Source organism: Podarcis bocagei, assembly GCF_964188305.1.
Source record: "Podarcis bocagei genome assembly, chromosome: 4".
NCBI lineage: Eukaryota > Metazoa > Chordata > Lepidosauria > Squamata > Lacertidae > Podarcis > Podarcis bocagei.
Window position 1 is genome coordinate 16579114 of NC_138128.1, and position 20984 is coordinate 16600097.

The 20984-nt window shown below is 45.9% G+C and overlaps 1 protein-coding gene across 1 annotated transcript in view; it reads left to right on the forward strand.

Moving 5' to 3' along the window:
- The first annotated feature begins 693 nt into the window (after positions 1-693).
- The window catches only part of SLC7A14 (solute carrier family 7 member 14), a 57748-nt gene continuing 37457 nt past the window's right edge, over positions 694-20984 (forward strand). The window contains exon 1 of the mRNA XM_081190180.1: positions 694-1337. The gene's annotated coding sequence lies outside the window, so the exon portion shown is untranslated. The remainder of the gene's footprint in view (positions 1338-20984) is intronic.

Below are 20984 nucleotides of genomic sequence, written 5' to 3' on the forward strand. Positions count from 1 at the left end.
GTGGGGTTCCCACTCTGCCTCTGGTCAAGATCTTCAAGCAGAGACTGAACAGCCATTTATTGAGAACGGTGGTAACATCCAGGTAGGACTTTGGGGCTGATCATTCATATTATTTATTTACTTATTTATAACCTACCCTTCACCATTTGGTCCCAGGGCAGTGACACATAACATGGAATGCAGTCAAAGCACCATCAGAAGAATGGAGCAGTGTCGGCACTTATGACCAATTGAAGAAAGTGAAGTAACACATTTCCATTTAAAGACAAGTGCCCACCTTATTCTCCAAAGGACTGAGTCCAGAGTCTAAGCTTCCCTAACTGCACCACTTGGTTGATGATGCTCTCAACGCTGGCTTTGGAAAGCATGAAGGTGGGCGTTGGACTAGATGTTCTTCAAGGCCCCTCTCCAACTCTTCTGATGCTATCGTCATCATTGGGCAGGAGGAATGTGGGGCGAGGAGGGGGCAAGCAGCAGGTGTAGAGAAAACACTTCATAGGAATGGATCGGTGGCTCCTTGTCAAAGTATTATCATATGCACAGAGATAGAAACTGCCTGGCTTCCTTTTTTGTCACACATAGACAAGATTACCCTATGAAAGCGAGAGGTTGGCCAGGGGTAAGAGAGGGCCCGCTGGCTCCAGGGTGTGGTAGGGTTATCTCCGTGGGGGCCACGTTAACGCTGTCTGAGCCTGACTAACACGTGGTGGGGAAGGATGGTTGTCTTCGCGGCTCCTGCTGCTGGTGCTGCTGAGCGGATCACGTGGGCACGGGAGGGAGGAGGAGAGAGAAAGAGAGAGAAGCGCTGAATAATTGAGGGCTGCAGCGATCCGCTCGCCTCCTGCCTGCAAAGCCAGCAGCCTGCGGGAGCTGTCCTTGGTTCTGAAAGCAGCGCCGCGTCCCGGAGGTCTCCTGCCAGCGCCCCTGCGCAGGGCATCAGAGGCGCCCGCCTCAAAAGCCTGCAGCAGCCTCTCCTCTCCTTGGAACAACTCGGGAGTTCGCCCCGCTCCCTCCTCCTCTTCCTCCTCCATCCCAGCTGGATCCTCCCACCCCGGGCTTGATTGGCAGCCGGGGAGAGAGGGGAGGGGGTGGATTCTGTGCATCTGAGCGACAGCCGGCCTCTCACCATCCTCCCCGCGCCCCCTCCACCCCCGCTTGGGTCTCTCCAGGGAGGGAAGCCGCGGAGATCCTGGAGTGGCAGGTGCAGCCAGCCCCCTCCCTCAGCACCAGCCTCCTCCGGCATCCTCCGCCGGGACCCCGCGCAGCTCCTGGACCACCCTCGCCGCCGCCACCGCCGCCTCTCCAGCCCTGAGCTCATCCGGCAGCATCCGCGCGGGGTAAGCGATGGGTCTTTTCTCTCCGCTTCCATTTTACGCCCTCCCTCCGGCTCTCCTCTCCCGCAGAGAGCTTGTTAAGGCGATTATTGGGGGGCGGGGAAGGGGGGGCAGACAGAGGGAGAAAGAGAGAGAGAGAGAGAGAGAGAGAGAGATGAAAGGTGATGCAACCACCCTATTAGTATTAGTTTTATTTTTGCCCTCTCCCTCATTCCAAATTTGGGACGCCACAAGGGACACCACCGTTGAATTGAGGCGTGGTGCAGAGTTCTCTACGGGAAGCGGACCCCCGAGAGTTGAGTCGCTGTCTGTTTGGGCAGCCCAGGGTTTTCTGCTACATCCTCTTACTCCTTGGATGATGAAGAAGAGGGAAATTATGAAAGAGGACGCAGGAGCCACCTTCAGCTCCCTTCCCCTGCTTGGGATGTCTCCCATGTGAGTTCCAGGGAGGGTCTTTTATAAGTACTTTCTTGGTGCTTGCGGAATGGGAGGAGTTCCACTGGGGCGAAGGGGTAAGAGGAGCGCCCCACACACTCCCCCCATGGTTGAGAAGGGGGTTTAGTCCGACTCCTTCCTCACTTGCAGAGGACTCCTGGCAATCTCTTCCTTCTGTCCCCTGCTCTATAAAACTCCACTCATGGGCAGAAGCTCATTCAATGGACAGTCGAGGGTGCTTCGTCTGTCCTCAGCATCACTATTGGAAGCAGCAGCAGCATTTGTGTCGCGCCCGCCCCGAATATACAAATCGCTTTAGTTATATTATCTCAGCACGCTTTGCAACCACTTTGTAAGGTGTAGTTTTATTATATATCCCGTGCTGCAGGAAGAAGGATGTGTTTTGAAGCAGAGCGCCTTGCCTAATCCTAACAGCAGAGGTGAAAATTTGATTCCAGCTGGGGTTTCCCCAAGTTACTGTTCAGTCTCGCCAGCTCCGTTTAGTGTGTTGTTGTTATTCCTGTTTCATAACTGAAGGGAGAAAGGGGCTATGATGGCTTCATATACACCGTCTCTGGCGTTTGTGAGAGTAGATGATAATACGCTGCCAGCAGGAAAGGTGCCGGGGAGGGTTGCAGTGGTGTTTCCTCCCTCTGGGCAGTAGAGAGGAAAACGCTGGAGAGATTTGCCACTGTTCTTCCCCCAAGTGTCTTTCCGTCTTCCCACCGCCCCCCATGCAAACACATGCACAGCAGGCAGGGACACGCTCCTTTGATTTCAAGTTGCAAACCCACTTTCTTTCACGGCCCATATCCAAAAAGTAGGGGCATAATTTTGAGGGCTACCTAACATCTTAACTCGAGGGATCTCAGAGGAGTCACCTCAGAGGGTGGGTTATTCTTGTTGTTTTAAATAGTTAGTCGCCTGCATCGTAAATGAATCAGAGGGCACGAGGGATTTAAGACTGATGAGCTGAGGATTAATAGAAACTGAGAGTGAGGGATAGTGGAGTGAAGGGATAAACACAGACGGATCACACAGAAATAATTCATCCTTCATGTGTCTCTGCCATCCCCCCACTCCACCCCAGAAAACCCCTTCTATGCATCAGATTATGAAACAAACTGAAAAAGAGCAAAAGTAAGGAACGCTAGGGCAGATGGAAGCAGAGAATATAGATGGTGGCAAAATCATCAATATATTGAGGGGGAAAGAGTTGGGGGTGGGGAGAGAGAAATAAGCAAAAGACAGAAGATTGCAGGTATCTGGCTCAATCCATTAGAACTATCTTCTAGATTATTGGACAGGTCTGATGTTGGAAAGGACTGTATCTGCCATTGCTATTATACAAGCTGTTGTTGTTAAAGGAGTTGAGGGTCTTCTTGCCAAAATCAGCTACAGATACTCAAAGCAAAAAAAAAAAAGGGAACAAAAGACTCTTCCCTATCCAAGAAAGCTTTTTATGGTGGTACTGGTAGATTTGTAAAACCTCCTGTAGTTTGCTCCAGAGTAGTCCCATTAACAGAACTCCAGAATAAATGTTTTGAAGGTTGTGGACTCTCCTTCCTTGGAGGTCTTAAAGCAGAGGTTGGATAGCCATCTGTCATGGATGCTTTAATCGAGATTCCTGCATTGTTGGACTAGATAGCCCTTGGGGGTCCCTTCCAACTCTACAATGCTATGATTGAAGTGTGACCACACAGGGTTTACATTTTAAGTATTTCATTTATATTTATTTTTTGTATTTCATTTATATTCCACCTTTATTTTCTCAAGGTAGCATGCAAGGTAGTCTGAGAGGCAATGACTGGTCCAAGGTCACCCAGGGAGCTTCATGACTAAGTGGGGTTTAGATCCTAACCTCTACATCCTAACCTGACTCTTTACAGCTGCATAGAGTAATTATATCGGCCCCAACTATCATGTCTCACTTGGCTATCCCAGTTGATCTGCCTTATTCCAATCCCTAACATCCAATTGGTTCCTATACCTTTCAGAGCATGGAGAGGATGAACAGGTGCAGAACTTTCCATGACACAACTGTCATGGATGAAAAACCCTCATCTGCTGAACTCATCTTCACTGGCATGAAGCTAGTGGTGGTTCAGAAGCATCTTTCACATGCCAGCTGTTGACAGCCTTAGGGCTGCTTCACTCATTGCACATGCTGAAGTTATACCTGTAAATGATATTGCCAATATGTGCAGAAATGAAATATATTACTGTGGAGGTGTATGTTTGCAAGTCTGTGTGCTATGTAGATACAATAGTAAGGGAACTGGGATTGGCTCCAGCTCTGCTTGAGGGTACCCTCAGTTGTATGTCCAATTTACTACAACCTATTGTTCAAAATGACTTTTACTTACTGTCTCACCAGCACTCTTATAGGCCACCAAGCAAATGTGCTTGCGACTGCTTCACTTAGAAGTGAGGGCCAGATCTACCTCTGGGGTAAACTAAAAAAGGTAAATGGGGGCCTTTTTATACAATACAGTTTTCACACAGAAAGTCTTTGTTATTAATTCGTTGCATTTATGCATTGCTTACTACATTAAGGTCTCAAAGGGACTTACAATAACAAAAGCATTCGTAACACAAAATGTAGAATACGTCAAAAAGATAAAAGAGCGTCATTAACTAAAAGTGCTCATTCTGCAATAATATAAAAAAGTGCAAATCCTACCCCAGCCTGCTAAAAGATGAACTCCTATGTAGGCTAGGGTATCTTCATACCATGTGACCCCAATTAAGAGCCTAATATGTGGAATGTCAGGCAAGTCAGGAATGTCTTTGGCTGGTGCCTAAGAGTTGATAAGGATGGCACTAGGCACATCTCTCTGGGGAGAGCATTCCACAATCCGGGAGCCACCACTGAAAATGCCTGTTCTTCTGTTACTACCCTCCACACACCCCTCAGAGGATGCACATGAAGCACTTCAGATAACAACCACGTGTATGCATGGCTTCACACATAATTAGCTTTCTGAATACATTACCAAAGAACTTGTAATAGTAAAAAACTTAGATCAGGGATAGCCAATGTGGTTCCCTCCACATGTTGGTGGACTACAATTCCCATCATCTCTGACTGGCTGAAGTTGATGAGAGTTGGAGTCCAATACCATTTGGAAGGCACCATTTTGGCTATCTGGCTCAGATGGCTTTATAAAATGGTGAAACAAGCTCATGGAGAATATGAGAATTTATAGCGACATGATAGCCTAATTAAGACTCCATGTTTAGAGTCTTATCAACAGAAGCTCTGAACCAGCAAAGGAGGGCTGATGTCTTCACGCCCTGCTTGCAACCTTCCTGGAGGCATCTGGTTAGGCACAGCTGGAATCAAACTGCAGGCTGGCGGAGCTTTGGTCTGACACAGCGAAGGCTCTCATTCTTATGTTGCATATAAGCTAGATGTCACTTTCCAGATTATCAGCCCCATTTCTGTCATCCAGTAGACAAGGCAGTTTTCAATTTACATTTCCGTCCCCTATTACTGTATTTGCAGTGCCTCTAATTGCTGTGTGTTGTTGCTTTGCTTTTGGAATTAGTGATTTGTTTAGTGATGTTGCCTCCAGTGTATGGTGCTTGGCTCCCCTTCCGATCAAATCACATTTCTTTATTTGTGCTTGTTTAAAACACCATAAACGCAGTGCCATTTATCTGGGGTTTTATGGCACTCCATTCTTCCATGGTCACTTGCATCAGCGCATATGTTCTCCTGCACTTGTGCCTTTGTGTCTCTCCATTGCGTTTCCACTTCAGGCATTTTTCAGAAATGTGCATCTTGATTTAAGTCCTAACCCATTTTAAATTGTCTCTCTTTTTTGCATCTTCAGTTATTGAAGCACTCAGGCTCTCCTATGCTCCTAACCTCCACTGCCCATAACCTTAGTCAGTTTATTTATATACTGTGTATTCCAGTATGTATATATATATATATATATTATATACTGTGTGTTCTCTAAGTGGTTCACAGAAAACAGCCAAAATACAATAGCACAATAGCCACAATACATACCTAACTATGGCATAGTGCTTAGCTATGGACATGGAATGACTGGAGGCACAAAGTGGTCAGAAATCTGCTCAGCATTTAGGAGAAGGGTTTAGTGACAGGGCATATGCTTTGCATGCAGAAGGTCCCATGTTCAACCACCAGCACCTCTAGACAGGGTAAGGAAAGACCCTTTTCTGCAGACCCGAAGAACTGCAGCTGCCAAAGAGCATGGTCCATAAATGGAAAGCTTGTGGCCTCTCCAGATGTTGTTGAACTATAGCTTCCATCATTCCTGACCATTGGCTATTCTGGCTGGGCCTGGGCCACAGGTTACCCATGCCTAGTACTGATCAAGACGAGTCAATGATTTGGTAAAAGGCAGCTTCATAGTGTTCCTCTGGTGGGAACAGAATTTAATTTATCAGAGACAATAAAATGTTGTTACCATCAAATATGTCATATGTCAGGAGTTGAGCATAGGCTTTGGGCTTATGTTAAATCAAAGCTAGTAGCAGTGATGTAAAAGATGCATGTGTGTGCCCAGATGAATGGGTGAATGGTAGGGCAGGATATCAAAATGCAGAGGTGCTGTCCTCGGTGCTGAAGTTCCCATTCTCATAGCTGTACTATAGAGCAAGCATATATACCGTATTGATATTGAATGTTTTAGAAGAATAGTTAAGTATTAGGATAGTAACTGTGTGTGATCTGCTACTGTTTATTTCCAATTTCTGCCATTCAAGGTTTTTGGATTCCTGCACCAGGCGGCTCATGCTGAGCATTCCTCTGTACCACAGGCTAGCCTCGTGTTCTGTTTGGCCATTCCACCTCCTGTGATAAGCCTATGTGTACTTGAATAGCTATAGTTTTAAGTGGCTTGGGCAAAAGGTCTGCCACTCAATCTTAGCTGAAATGTAAACACAAGCATACAGTGGCAAGTGACGCTCAGACAGCTTCATTGGTTGGAGCCATCTGATGAGCAAATAATATATGTCTTCCGCAGATGCTGGTTAGAGTCCCTGGTGGACTACTTCTGCCAAATGGGAGGCTGTGCCTTTCGTGCTGACTTAGACTAGCAGGGGATTAGATAATAGGCCTATCAATGGGTGTTAGGCATGACACATGTGATGTGCAACAAAATGAGGCAGCAGATCACTAGCCCCCAAGAGGAGAAATCTGGGAATTTAACATACCGTATTTTTCGCTCTATAAGACGCACCAGACCACAAGACGAACCTAGTTTTTGGAGGAGGAAACCAAGAAAAAAATATTCTGAATCTCAGAAGCCAGAACAGCAAGAGGGATCGCTGCGCAGTGAAAGCAGCAATCCCTCTTGCTGTTCTGGCTTCTGGGATAGCTGCGCAGCCTGCATTCGCTCCATAAGACGCACACACGTTTCCCCTTACTTTTTAGGAGGGAAAAAGTGAGTCTTATAGAGCAAAAAATACGGTAGTTGTATTTGGGCAGTAAAATAGGTCCTTTCTCTGAAGCAATCTCACCAGAAGATCAGTTACTATTAACACCCAGAGGCAGCATGACTGCTGTTAGGCAGCAAGGATGTGGGAGAGCTGTTGGTTTCTTATTCTGTTTTTGCAGGTTTCCGAAGGCATCTGGTTGACCACTGTGAGATACAAAATTCTGGACTGCACATATCTTTTGTTTCTTGCAGCAAAGATTCTGCTTATGATCTTACAACCTTAGCAAATGCAAATTCAAACAAGGCAAATTTTTATTTTTATTTTATTATTTTATTTTATTAAGGCAAATTGAGGATGAGGATGAGGATGAGGATGATGATGATAATGATAATGATAATGATAATGATAATGATAATGATAATGATAATGATAATGATAATATATTATTTATACCCCACCCATCTGGCTGGGCTTCCCCAGCCACTCTGGGCGGCTTCCAACAAAATATTAAAATACAGTAATGCATCAAACATTAAAGGATTCCCTAAACAGGGCTGCCTTCAGATGTCTTCTAAAAGTCTGGTAGTTGTTTGCATGGTAGGAGCAAGCCCTACCCTCTGGACCTACTCCAGAACTCTAAAGGAACTTAATTACTAGGAAACCTTCTCCCACCATTATATGTAGTTAAAACACAGTATTGGCCAAGGAAAGGTTAGCTATCAAAATGATGCCAGGTATAAAGCCATTTATCAATAATTATCTATAGCCATTTACCAGTAAGCTCCCAGGTTGTTGTCAGTGGCACTACATATTCCATTCATAATATGGTCTGTTTTTGAATTTTCTCAAAGAAGAAAAGAAAGAGCAACAATCTCATTAATTTTAAATGGCATGCAATGTGTCAGTGACATTTTGGATATATATCACTTTTTTCATGATCAACGGGTAAGGCAGCAAATTCATCTTAAAAGCAATGTGAATTTGGACAAAAAACCAATGCAGCTGTTAACCAGCATTCTTTTAACTTTTTTTTTAAAAAGCACGTTTTTTGCATGAATTAGCCTGTATGAATTCGTATGATCTCAGAACCCTTTTAAAAATCTGGACAAAGCTGCAGCACTCTCAGGGAGGCACACTGGGTCTCGGCCAGAATGAAGAATATGAGCTGCCTTATCCAAATGATGATCTAGCAGAGAGGTTTGTATTCCTCCTGGGTCTCAGGGTCCCTTGTGACCCCAAAACTGCTAGCAGTGGGAGCTGCCGCTGTGCTTATTTCCCTTCACGCTGTTCGTGTAATGCCAGAAGCCCAAAGTCACGTGGAAGGACCAATGCCATAGATTCTACTGGCATACATTTTTAATATAACATACATATTTTATTCACACAACTAGGAACTTCTGGCAAAAGAGGATTGCTACAGCTGCAACAAGTGGAGCATAAATTGCACAACACCCTTCTACTTAGAGTCACAGAATCTTAGAACTGTAGAATTGAAAGGGATCCCAAGGGTAATCTAGTCCAACCCTCTGCAATGCAGGAATCTCAAGGAAGGAGAGTCCGCCACCTCCTGACAGTTCCACTGTCAAACAGCTCTTACTGTCAGAAAGTTCTTCCTGATATTTAGTCAGAATCTCCTTTCTTGTAATGCTAAGCCATTGGTTTGGGTCCCCTACCCCCCTGAGCAGAAGAAAACAAGCTTTCTCCACCTTCCATGTGACAGCCCTTTAGATAGTTGAAGATGGCTATCATATCTCCTCTCAATCTCCTCTTCTCCATATCCCTAGTTGGAACCGGAACTGGAGCCCAGATTTGTAAGTAGCTCCATCATTGAGTAGCAAAACACATGTGTGCGCTTTTCATGCAGACGTTCCCAAGCTTAGTCTCCAGTTAGAAGTGGCAGGTGGTATGAAAAACCTTTGCTTGAGTTCCTGCTGCAGATTAGAGTCTACAATTCAAGACCAGTTGGGCAGATAGTTTGACTTGGTATAATGGAGTTTCCTAAGAGCCTCTGTGGTGTCAACAAATCTAGTATTAGCAAGCCAGGAGAGGCAAATTGCCCAGGCAGGAAAGAAGCAATTAAAAGAAAACCTTAGACCAAGTATCCATCCACCAGTTGCTGCATCAGCTCACATACCTGTCAAAGTTGTGGCTTCTTGTGGGAGACAAGCATTGTCTAAGAAGAGCCTGAAGCGTTTCTCTAGGCTTATGGCCTACAAAGTTGATCTGAAAATGGAATCACGTAACATCCTTGTTTCTCTGAAGTTTTGATTTAATTTATTTAGGCTTTCATCTCAAGCTCTCAGGGGCTCTCTGTAAATATTTATGATGTTATGCAAAAGAGGAAGAAGCTGGATTTCTCTCCTCAGATTGTTCACAGTCTAAAGCAGCTTTCCCCCAAATTGTCCCTAGCCAGATGTTTTGGACCACAACTGGCTGGGGCTGATGAGAGTTGTTCTCCAAAACATCTAGCAAGCACCTGGTTGGGGAAAGTTCATCTAAAGTCTGTATCTATTTATGAATCGCTGATGTGATTCATAAAACCAGTGTCTTAAATACACGTCAGTATCAGTCCTGACAAGGCTCAAACTGGGAGAGAAAATTACATGTAATTGTTATGGTTTTAAGCATTCTAAAATGCCATCTTTGAGCTTTGGCCAAAATGTGAGCCCCACCCTTTAAAATGTTCTCTGGCATATTTCCAAATGCAGAACAAGTGTGGTATCAGTATCCAATACAAGTGCTTTTCAGCCTATAATTTATACGTTGTTAATTAAAAGATAACCCCCCCAAAAAAACCAGAACAGAAAATACCACTTCTGTGATTTCCATTTTCCCCGTACTTAATGTGGGCATAGGCTACACTAGAGCATTTCTAAGGACATTATTTCTGCTAAATTGGTTTTATTCCAGTAAACACTAAATGGCTGCCAATTTATTTATTTTTTGGAAATGACTCCCACAATGCTTATGACATGAGCTCACTGCATGGAGGGGGGCGAGGAGTGAGTATGATGCACACATGTTTGTTTTTTCACCGCTCTTCCAAAATATGGCTTGTGACCAGAAGCTTGACAAAAGCTTTTACAGCAATCTGAGAGTAATGTAATGCCTTTGGTTCTTATTGCTGTACCCAGACCCCTTTTCAGGCACCTTCTTAGCTGGCCCTACCGGCAAGAGGCTCAGTGCTACTGGCCATAATGATTTGTTTTAGTCTTTAAGATACCAAAAGATTCTGGACTCCATCAGAAAGTTCATTGTACGATTCTGAAATATTTCTAGTTTCCCAGAGATGTTTTCTTACTACCACATCAGAAGAGAAATCCACACTCTGCGGGAAGCCTAAGGTACCACTGCCCCACTCCTCAAAAGACCTCTCTAAAAAAAAGGGGGGGAGACACCTCCCAATTGGACAGATATCAAAAGCCTGATTTTCCACTTAGCTTGCATGAGTGGGAGGGGCTGAGTGAGGAGGAGGGAAGGGCTGCCCCTCCCCCTGTGGGTCAGGAGAGTGGGGGAGGGGCTGAGTGAGGAGGAGGGAAGGGCTGCCCCTCCCCCTGTGGGTCAGGAGAGCGGGGGAGGGGCTGAGTGAGGAGGAGGGAAGGGCTGCCCCTCCCCCTGTGGGTCAGGAGAGTGGGGGAGGGGCTGAGTGAGGAGGAGGGAAGGGCTGCCCCTCCCCCTGTGGGTCAGGAGAGCGGGGGAGGGGCTGAGTGAGGAGGAGGGAAGTGCTGGGGAGTTTCCCAAACTTGGGTCTCCGGTTGTTTTGAGACTACAATTTAAAGCCCTTCACGGCCTAGGACCCTCGTACCTACGGGACCGCCTCTCCCAGTATGCCCCACGGAGGACCTCAAGGTCCAGGGGGCCACTAGGGGGCGCATTGGAAGATGGCCGACAATACCATCTCTCTGACCCACACGGGGTAATTAATTAAGAGGCTGTTATGGGAGTAGGCAACCTCCCTTGTTGCCCCAAGGAAATGAGGAACACTGCCCTTGCCTGCTGTGCCCATAAATCACCCCCTAATTCGAAAGAAGGGGGTGATCTGAGAGTAATGTAATGCCTTTGGTTCTTATTGCTGTACCCAGACCCCTTTTCAGGCACCTTCTTAGCTGGCCCTACCGGCAAGAGGCTCAGTGCTACTGGCCATAATATCACTGAATGCTACCATGATACAGCCTAGTACTTGAACTTCCATACAAAGCCACTAGAGCTTGAGAAGACTGACATAGCTACACCTTCTGATGCTTTTGTTGCTGCCACCCAACAACAGTGTGGTGCAGTGGGAGTGATATTCTCCAGCAGAAGTCATGGGCCACCTCTTACCTTTCCACTTCCTGCCTGATCTGCCCTTTCTCTTATTGCTCACCAGTGCATCCCATAGCTTCTCAGAAGCTGACACGCGAGCAGAACCATTCTGTCTGCTCACACTTGTGGTCTTCCAGACCTCTCTTGAGCAGCCACCAAGAGGGAGCATTTGTCTACAACCAACAGTACCATAACTCATTTCAGGTACTTTTATGGAGCAAGGAACTCCAGACACCTGTACCTGTCATCTCCTGGAAGCAGCAAAAGCCTTCTGGGAAGCAGCGGAGTTGGCAGGAGAAGGTTGAGAGCCAGAGAAGGACCAAATGGGAAGCATCTCTTCAGCTTCTGCATTCTCTGCCTCATGCTGAGTAAGGGTCCCCACTCGTGGGTCTCTTGCCTTCTATCCTGGAGCTGTGCTTGCCATGCCTTCAAAATCCTGAGGTGATAACCACATCTCTCTTATTGGTTGTGTGTTGTTAGCAGCTGGACTAGTTATGGCCCAGTTTTGGCAATATTTGCAAGGGACATCCTTATCAAATTGGCTTAATAGGGTTTGGCAATTGACCAACAAAATACAGCTAGTTAGGTGACAGAGACACAAAGACTCATTTCCAACTGATTGGTACTGTTTTATTGATTACATGAATAAGAAGGGGGGGCTGAACTTTCACAGGCATCCTCCCCCCCCCTCCATTTCTCTAGGTTAAATCATATTCTATGCTTTAGACCGCTGGCTGTGAGTTCTTATGTTGCACTTTCACTGTTTACTTAGGATTTCTTTTAAGACACAGATGCTATTTTCAAAAAAACCAATAAACCTCAGACATCTGGTTGTCATGCCATATTTGATCAAATACGTATTTTATAACTCCTTCAGATAGCATGCTTAAAAACGAACACACCTAGAATATATGGAACCTCCGCTTTCTCACTACTTTACTATGCAATTTTGCAAGTGCAGATCCCCTCAGTTGGTAGAGCATGAGACTCTTAATATCAGGGTCATGGGTTTGAGCCCCGCATTGGGCCAAAGATTCCTGCATTGCAGAGGGTTGGACTAGATGACCCTCGTGGTCCCTTCAACTCTATGACTCTACCATAACTAGCATTCAAAAATGGGGAACCACCACCAGCATTCTGAAGTGCTGGAGTACATTCTACCAATTTACAAGTCTACCACCTCATCTCACTGCATGCACCTTGAGCTGCTGAGAGTAGAAACAAATTATTAGAACGGTCTTCCTCAGCATAGGGCCCTCCAGGGTGTTTTGGACTACAATTTCCATCAGGCTGAGCTAATGTTTCTGGATGCTCACATGCAGAAACACAAAGAGAATGGCCACCCCAATTTATTTACAGTGGTGCCTCACAAGACGAAAAGAATCCGTTCTGTGATTCTCTTCGTCTAGCGGTTTTATTCGTCTTGTGAAGCAAGCCCATTGAAGGATTAGCGGATTAGCACTATTAGCGGCTTTTAGAGGCTTATCCGCTGATCGGATCAGCTGATAAGCGGCTTAGCGGCTTAGAAAAAGGGGGGAGGGGGGAAAAACCAGCAGGAACTCGCAAGACATTGTCGTCTTGCGAAGCAAGCCCATAGGAAATTCGTTTTGCGAAGCACCTCCAAAACGGAAAACTCTTTCGTCTAGCGAGTTTTCCGTCTTGCAAGGCATTTGTCTTGCGGGGCACCACTGTATTCCCTGAGCCTTATGTTGCCAAAATAGCACCATCCATTCACAAGAGAAATGTATCAGCAGGCTTGGGAAATGTTTGCAGATGCATACAATGTTCTTTGAGGGGAAAACCCTAAAGGGTGGTGTTGATGGGCTGGGCCACAAAGCAACCCAGTGAGAACTGAGCATGCGCAGTGGCCACAGAATGCTGAGTGACTGATAGGAAGGGGGCATGGAAAATGTGGCTGGCGGGGGAATAGAATGGGATCCTGGGCAGCAGCATTTTGTTGGAGGCCGCACTTGCAGATATATTAACAGAATTTTTGCAGGCCCCCCATTTACAGATATATTAAGAGTCCTCTGCTTCCAGCAGCACTCTGCAGCTGTCCAGACCAGCAACTGATTCTTTTCAGAATTATTCCGATGATTTGGTTCTGCTCTCTGAGTAATTGCTCCAGCAGAAGCTACTACTATTTTACGCCATGGTGGCTGAGAAGGGGAGGGAAATGAGTCAGCGTTAGAAACATCACAGCCTCGTAAACGATTACTAATTCATGGAGGCTGAGGCACAACCGAGCCGTGAGGGTGAAGTTGCAGCCAGCTTGCTGCTACAATTTTCGTAGCTGGTCCATCTCCTCGCCTGACACTCACGAAGGATTACTTTTGCCCGTGAGCTATGTGGTTTTTGGTTTCAGTCCCAAACCAGGGTGTTAGGTGGGTCCCTGCTGTCCCTTAACCTGCCTCTTATTTTGTGCTTCATAAAGTCTCTGGAATAGAGCATCGCCGCAGGATCTTTCTTCCTCCCTAGCATTCGTAGAAAATAAAAACAGCGAGTGGGGAATCCTGCCAGAAGGAGTCCAAGCAGATCACGTGGCTCCTGTTTTCTTCTCCTTTTATGTGATTATTATCAATAATTTACTGAGCTCTATAATACTATAAATTAAGTCAACGGGACAGGCTGTTAAGAAAGAAGCAGGTATTGCAGTGGCATGACTCACACAAGGATTGCCCCCCCACACCCTACTCTTTTTAATTCATTTACATCTACAAAATTACAGAGTCAGGCAGGTTTTTTACAACCCTAGCAGGAAAGTGGATGATTGCCGGAATAAACAGGATTGTGGAATTAATGTGTCAGTGCTGGGGGACAATGTGGTATTGCTGAAAAGAAAAGAAATCTATGCAGAGGTTTTTGGGAATAATACAGATCTAGGCTAAATACTGGGAGGGGATCTAGAATTCTGTTTAGCAGAACAGAAATTAGGTTTTGAATAATGGTGTGTAAATCAGCATACTTTACTCTGTGGGCAAAAAGGTGTTGTGGCTAGAAGCATTGATGTCAAGCATGAGAGCCTGAGAGCCACATTTATTCATGGGGGACTGTCTAAGTGCCACCTGTCATTGGTGGGCATGGCCAAAGGAAAGGATGAGAATCTTTCCTTTATACAATAGGATACATTCTAGGCATGCAAAAGTTAGAGGCTGTATACACACACACACACACACACACACACACACACACACACACACACACACTCCTTTCCATCCTCCACCCAGGCAGATGGTATCATAGTTGAAGGCCACATTCCAGTCTGGCAGAAGCATTTGAGTAAGGTAGGGAACATGAACAAAAGGGAAAAAATAGGAAATCTATAGTCTTAGGAAGCTGTTTTCTGCATTCTGTATTATGCTTTTTACATTTCCAGCATTTGCACACAATTGCAGGATGTCCACGTTTCTTTCATATTCTTTCACCCTGCCTTACTTTGGTTCATGCTTTCTGTGGCCCCTCGCTTTGATCAATGGGCCAAGGAAAACAGAGAAGTGGAGCCGCGAGTTGCAATCCTTCATAGCTGTATAACCAGTGGGAGACCTTGATCTTGCATTAATCAGACCACACAGCTCACAAAAGGAAGGTGCAGTTCATTTGCGGGGAGGGAACAAAAATCACATTTGAAAGACAAATGTGCTCACCGCTTTGAGAGTCTCAGCTGTGTTCTTTGTGTTAAATCATCATAGGAAATGCTGGGAGGCTACTGAAAGGAGGAACTTTTATTAAGGAAGGAGGAAAACAAACCTCTTATCTAAGTGACCTGTGGCAAAAGGTCTGAAAATGAAAGATGTCACAATTCAAACCTGCCTTTGCTGAAAATGAAAAAAATAACAATTTCAGCATTAACTTGAGCAAGAGGCACTGCAGGGGAGAGGAGCCAAAGCTTCCTGGTAGGAGGGCCGGCCCTGTTATTAGGCAGACAGAAATGGCCACTTCAAGGCAGTTAATTTGGGACTTCATTATTATTGTCATTTGAGTGCATCCCATTTTGCTGCTTGAGGCAAAATGGGGATGCACTGCTGCGCTGCATCTGATCTTGGGTGCTCCATGAGATCTTGCAGGAAACTGGTGCCGCCACCAATGCACCACCTCAAGGCTGTTGCCTCACCTTGCCTCATGGGTGGACCGGCCCTGGGCACTTGTGAGATTTTCTGACTCAGGCGCCAAAATAACTTGACTGGTCTTAGTCACTACGCACTTTGATTTGTGGGGAGCAGGTGCTATTTGCTGCTCAGCTTCAAGCAGCAAAATACCTTGGGCTGGTCCTGCTGTTTGACATGCCAAAAGTTCCATGCTCAGTTGCTAACATTTCTTGTTAAAACGATCTCTGCTTGAGATTATGGAGGACTGCTCTCCAAAAAGAGGACACAGATTTGCATCGAAAAGCCACATGTAAATCTGTAAGTATAGATGCAAATTTGGAAATAATTTCTATAATTTAATGGAAATATAATACGCCTTGGCGGATTGGGGGAGACAGTGACTGTGTGCCTGCACAATCTGCTTTCTGGGTTGTCAAACAAGCAACTGCAAGACCCCTGCTCTCCCTTCCTATGGTTTTTAAAAATCTTTTAACCAGCTTTGTTACCAGACAGTCCTTCAAACAGAGGACTGTGCTCCATAAATTAAGACACACAGCCCCCCTAGAGCTGCAGCCAGTTAGTCAGCAGTACTGGACTAGGCTAGACTCTTATATTCATCCCAGACTTTGAATTTTAGATTCCTTGACATAAAAAAAACATTTAGGATGGAATTTCTTATGCAGCAAATCAGTGATCTGATGGCCATCAAAATATTAAGTGCAGAATCAAATTACATGGCTGACGCACCGAAGAGTGGATAATGAGTGGATGAGTATCCTACTGAAGCAGGCATTCCACATTTTCTCTAGTGGTTGGTAGCTGAAGCTTGACTCATGTAATTTTATTGAAGACATATTGAATTGCACAGCTGATGTCATGCCTTTGCCTACATTAGAAAAGCTGACCAAAAAAAGGAAGCAGAAACTGCCTCGCCAGGCTGAGATTTTACCAGACGAAGAGTAAGAGCAAAAACCCGTGGAATAGCTCCAAGAGGGCACACACTGGGGTGCAACGCTGCCAGAGCCCCCAAAATGTTCTACTAGAACCCATGGGGTGGATGTTCTGGAACAGAAAGGGACTCAGCATTTTACCAACATATGTCCATTCATGGGCAATACTACATGCCTCAATGTATAAAGGTAAAGGTAAAGGGACCCCTGACCATTAGGTCCAGTCGTAACCGACTCTGGGGTTGTGGCGCTCATCTCGCTTTATTGGCCGAGGGAGCCAGCATACAGCTTCCGGGTCATGTGGCCAGCATGACTAAGCTGCTTCTGGCGAACCAGAGCAGCACACAGAAACGCCGTTTACCTTCCCGCCGGAGCGGTACCTATTTATCTACTTGCATTTTGATGTGCTTTTGAACTGCTAGGTTGGCAGGAGCAGGGACCGAGCAACGGGAGCTCACCCCGTCGCGGGGATTCGAACCACCGACCTTCTGATCCTAGGCTCTGCGATTTAACCCACAGCGCCACCCGCGTCCCTAGCCTCAATGTATACATGCCTTATTTTCAGAGGTAAATCATATGGGTTCTTTGCACTCAGAAGGTCCAGGGTTCATCCACTGGCATCTCTAGGTTAGAGGCAGGAGAGGTGTGTGGAACCCTGGAAAGTTGTTGCCAGTGAGTGTGGCCCAGAAGTAGGCAACATGATGCCCTCTAGATAATTACAACTCCCATCATCCCTGGCTAGAACTGATGGCCGTTGTAGCCCAACAACTAGGGTGGGTGCAGCCAGCCCACATCCTCCTCCTTCTCTTCCCACCACCACTTCCGTTTTGTGTTGATGACAACAGCACCTGCTTCCTCCACCCCATTCCTCCATGTATTTCATGCTCTGCCCTGTCTGAGCCTCACTCTGAGAAAGGGCCAAAGGACTCCTTTCTCAGAGTGAGGCATTCTGGGCGAGGAAGTCTAGAATGGCTGAGCCGCTGCTGTGGTTTGCTATGACAGCTTGAGCGCAGACTTTAAAAATTATTTCTTGCAACTTGTTTAAGCGGCATTTATAGCTGCTGGGGGAAAGGACAGGATTGGCAAAGGCATTCTCCAAGACACCACACCCAGAATGCCTTGCTCTGAGAAAGGACCCCATTGGCTGGCCGGCCTGCCCAGTCCACCCAGGAACAAGGAGAACAGGGATCCAAAGGGCACCCATGGTCACCACCTGAGACAATTCTGCTTCAACCTTGGCTCATCCTTGCCAACATCAGAAGGGCACAGTGTTGCCTATCACTGGTGAAGACAGTACTGTGCTAGATGGACCAATGGACTGACTTGGTATAAGCCAGTTTTCAGTGCACTGTCCTGCCTCATGCCCTTTCCCAAAGTGCAAAATGTCATTTCTGAGATGGAGTGTGCAAAGTCAGTCACTTGTAACTGATATCTGTGCAACATGACATTGTCCTCTGTCTTACCCAAGTTGATTGATTGCTGGCTGGGGAATGCAAACACTGTGCTAGAGTTTAGGTATTTGCATTTCTATCCTTCCTCTGCCTGAAAATATTAATAGCTTGTGTTACCTGGAAGAGGTGTGCTTACCCAAATGTATAGGATTCTCATATTTCAAAAAGCAAAATTCCTGACACCCTGGGCAAACCTCCCCGCAAAATAGTGATTTTAAGCTTTTTCCATCACGTTACCGTACATCCAGGTTTTTCTTGACATTTTGCCAATTCGGCAAAATTCCGCCATGATGCAATTTTTACACCCGAAAAAAAGGACATGTCAGGAATTTTCCTGACGTATGGCAAGCCTACCAAACGTAGTGCTTGATGCCTCAGTGACTCACAAGACTCTGATTAGCCTGGTGCACCGGGGACTAGAGAACTTTGATCTAGCTGGCAGAGATCAGTTGGGAAAGGGCCTTGTGTTCAGATCAGTAAAGAAGGGAGCAGCAGGGGACTGCCAGAGCTCAGTGACAGAGCATATGCTTTGCATGCAGAAGGTCCCAGGTATAATTCCTGTCCTTCTTAAAAAGATCAGGTAAGAGGTGATGTGATGTACCAGGTTGAGTCCTGGCTGCCAGTCAGAGTAGTCAGCACTAAGCCAGGTAGACCAATGGCCTGAGTCAGTGTAAGGCAGCATAATATGCTGATCTCAGGCTGGTACCAACAGGAGTCCCTACTACTTAAGGCAACTCTTTCTCCAAGGGGGGTGCCAATGTGGGCAAGAAATCCAGGGCAGACAGCAGCTAATAATTCTGAGACTTGTTTCTGGGCTCAGACTCTGACTATATAATGCTTTTTCCAGGAAGAGCCTTAAGCTCAGTGGCACAACGCCTGCTTTGCATGAAGCAAATCTCAGGTTCAATCCTGGCATCTCCATCTGCCCAATCTGCAATCCTGGAGAGCTGCTGCCAGACAGTGTAGACAATACTAGCCTAGATGCACCAATTGTGTGAGGTGGCAGCTTCCTCTGTTCCTGCATTCCAACTTCCTGTCATTCCAAAGTCTTCAGAAGTGGTTTGAGGGGAAAGCAAGGAAGGGCGAAGGAGTTGCTCCTCCATACTATGCTGGTTCCTGTCCTGTTGATCAATCCAGCAGCCAACAAGATCTTAGAGAGGCAGGACTGGTTGTGAAAAGTATGTCCAATTTTTGAAGTCACAAACATCTGGAAGAACTTTCCCACAGTGGAACAGACTCCTACGAGATGTCAAAATAAAAAAATTCCTTCCTGTAGCACCTTAAAGACCAACTAAGTTAGTTCTTGGTATAAGCTTTCGTGTGCATGCACACTTCTTCAGTGTGTATCTGAAGAAGTGTTCATGCACACGAAAGCTTATACCAAGAACTAACTTAGTTGGTCTTTAAGGTGCTACAGGAAGGAATTTTTTTATTTTGACTATGGCAGACCAACACGGCTACCCATCTGTAACTGAATCCTACGAGATGTATTAGACTTAGAGCAAACGTTGGATGGCCATCTGCCATGGATGATCTAGTTGAGATTCCTGCACTGCAGGGGGTGGGACTAGATGACCCTCAGAGTCCCTTCCCCACACTACAATTCTGTGATTCTATGATTCTATGAAAAGCTCATCCGTTTCCCACTGGCAGCTCACAGGAAAGAAGCTACTTCAATGAGCACGAGAGGAACAAGCCTCTGTGCTCGTTTCTCTCTGCCATTTAATTCCTTTTTAGCAAGTCCATGACGTAACTCGTTCCACAGATGCGGCTTTAGCAGCGACCAGCCTTCACTGTGTCTTAGTACAAAGACCATCTGCTCCAGCCAGCTGAGGGTCAGCTGCCAGTGTCACCAGTGACTAAAATAGCCCTGCATCTCTCTCTGTCTCTCTTTCCATCTCCCACCTTCCCATGTGCACATTCTTCCTGCACCATCAGCCGCCAGGTGTGGCTGCCTTTCTGAATTCTGTACATGGTTCAGCTTACCATAAGCAACGTTCAGCGCTCCTCCTGTCTAGCAGGCTGTAGTGCAGGCGATGGGTATCCCTGGGGACAAAAGATACAGGGTTGGGTGGGCGGTCAGCCAGAATGCAACTAGTCTGGAGGCTATTTCGGGGCCCTTTGATATATGCCTAGGTAAGTCAAACCAATTGCACATATCCGGAGGCTCATACAAGTCAAGCTAGTAGCCAGGATGGCTTTAAGTGCCGCCATGGCAACAAATCGAACCTTCGCTGAATATGAATAATGCAGGAAATGTTTCCATAGGTAAAGATGATTTGTGCCTGTAAACATGTTTCTCTCTCTCTCTATCTGCAATATGATTGCTGTTTTAGTTTAATTTTCCCTAATGAAGAATGTTGTTGTGGTGCAAACAACCCTTTCCTAATAATGTCTGGCATCACAGCAGTAGGTGGTAGACTTTTGATTAATGACAGTGAAAATGGAAAAAGCCAATTAGAATTCAAAAAGAGATGGTTTTCTTGTCTCTTCTTGGGCTGTGGGGGGGGGGCGCCATGGGCTGACGAAGTGTTTTTCTTAAGCTTTTGGGTATCATTGTACAAATTTTGTGTTTATCCACTCATAAGCCCATTTATTCCTATTTCTGCATCAATCTTTCAATTTCTTTTTTAAACTCACACCATTTTTTCATAAAACTTGTATTTTTCAGAGTTTTTTTCATTAAAAAAAATACATATTTGTGTATCCTGTAGTTTGCTGAGGGTACTGAGAGTTGTGAGGAGAGTGGTTTATCAATCGAGCCTTCTTCCCAGGGAAGTCTGGGAATTGTAGCTCTGTGAGGGGAATAGTGTCCTCCTAACAACGGGTGGCGCTGTGGGTTAAACCACAGAACCTAAGACTTGCCGATTAGAAGGTCGGCGGTTCGAATCCCCGCAACGGGGTGAGCTCCCATTGCTCTGTCCCAGCTCCTGCCAACCTAGCAGTTCGAAAGCACGTCAAAGTGCAAGTAGATAAATAGGTACCGCTCCGGCGGGAAGGTAAATGGCG